Raw genomic sequence first — 2,124 nt, forward strand, 5'->3', positions numbered from 1 at the left:
GTAGCAATTATTAAAAATATACCAAGGGAAGCTGTTTGCATAACCCATAAATGTTCGAGGTTTTACGGTCATGGTTTTCAAATAGAGAAATGACAACACATGGGAGGAACAGAGAAGTTGAAAAGAGAATCTGAAAGCTAAAATCATCCGTGGGTATTTTTAGTACAGAAAAACAAGTCCTGTTGGCAGACATTGCTAACAAGGTAGATCCCTTTTCATGTGTGATATTTAGAAAGGCAGAATGTCTTACAAAGTAATTGCTTGTGGAGAACACAGATGAGCTTGGAAAACATGAAGCAAGTTCTAGAAAAACTGGCCCATTTCTCTGAGGTCCACACTGAAATGGGAGAGGGACCCCTTAGAAGCAGGACTCCCAGGCCCAATCCCACCTTCCAAACATTCAGTAAAAATAGTGTGAACCCAGCTTTTGGACAAATTCCCCACCCTCCCTCTTACTGAGGCATTGTGGAGCAGCTGTGGGAAGCAGTGGCCACAGGCCATACAGGCGGACAGGAGATGAGCAGGTTAAACTGGGCAGAGCAGTGGCTCGAGTTCCCAGAGTCCTGGAGCCCTGGTGAGCAGAGGTTGGGACTGACAGCTCTGTGTAACTCCTAAGTTAGAGGACTGAGTTTTAAAAATATTTTATTTTTATTTTTTCAAAGAGAAAATAGAGGACTTAATAACTTTCCTCATCCTCACAGGGTATGTGTGAATTGTACATGGATTTCATTGAGATAAAATTCACATACTCTGAATTTACCTATTTAAAGTGCAAAATTCAAGGTTGATTTTTTTTGTATATTCTTATAGTTGTGCAGCTACAGCCACTGTCAAAGTACATATTCACTAGCAGTCCCTCTCCATTCCTCTTTCCCAAGCCTAAGAAATACTAGTCTACTGTCTGTCTCTGGATTTGCCTATCCTGGATATTTCATATAAATGGATCACACAGTACAGTATAGTGATCTTCCACAACTGTTTTCTTTCACCTAGGATGATGTTTTCAGGGCTCATCTACGCTGTACCATGTAGTCACTGTGTCAGTCCTTATTACCAAATAACATTGAATGGTGTGGATATGCCACGCTGTTTATCAGTTGATGTGTTCAGGTTATTTTACTTTTTTGGCTGTTATGAATAACACTCCTATGAATTTTCGCATACAAGTTTTTGTGGGACCACAGTTTCATTTCTTTTGGGAAAAGGCCTAGGTGTGGAATTTTTGGTTCATAGAGTAGATGTTTAATGTTTTGAGGAATCACCAGACTATTTACCAAGGCATTGTAAGGATTCTCAGCAGCAGTATACAAGGGCCCCAATTTCTCTACATCACCATCAGTACTTCTCTGGGAGGGGATGGGTGATGGGATGTGTGATGAAGGGTCTGAGGTCTTTTTATGAGGCGATTTGAACACCCAAATTGATGGTGATGATGGTTGTTCAATGTTGTCAATTACCAAAATCATTGATTTGGATACATTAAATGGGTAAAAGGAATGGTGTGCGAGTTATATCTCAATAAAGCTTTTGCTAAAAACAATCAATCAAACAAAAATAGCAAATGTCAGAAAGAGGAGCAAGAAGGAGAGATAACTGCAGACCAGGTAGACTGAGAAGGTTGCATGAGCAAACACTCTGTAGTTTATTCATTCATTTATTGCTCATTCAGAAAGTGTGCGCTGAGTACTTACATGTGCCCGGCATTATTCTAAGTGCCAATCCACAATAGTGAGCAGAACAAAGACCTTGCTGTGAAGAATAAAGCATAGTTTTATGGGAAAAATGGGAAAGGGGCCAGACATGGCGGTCAGGGAAAGTTCGCCTGTCCTAGGAGGTAGCACCTAAGCCAAGACTGAACAGAGAGTGGAAACAAACCATGTAGGAGACCGGAAGGAAGAGCATTCCAAACAGGAAGTGGAGAAAGTGCAAAAGCATCAGGCAGTAGAAGACCTACACATTTGAGGACCAGTGAGAGGAGATACGCTGGGGATTCAGGCCAAGATTGGAGCTGAAGCCATGGAAAGTACTTTGGATTTTTCCCTCAGCCCGATGAGAGAGTGTTGAGCAGAGACGGAGAAGGTGATTTATGTGTTCAGAAGGTCATTATTTGTTCTGTAGAAGGTC

The sequence above is a fragment of the Heterocephalus glaber genome, unplaced genomic scaffold (genome assembly GCF_053883595.1).
Source record: "Heterocephalus glaber isolate CG9 unplaced genomic scaffold, H.glaber_assembly_v1.0 deba00001140, whole genome shotgun sequence".
Classification (NCBI taxonomy): domain Eukaryota; kingdom Metazoa; phylum Chordata; class Mammalia; order Rodentia; family Bathyergidae; genus Heterocephalus; species Heterocephalus glaber.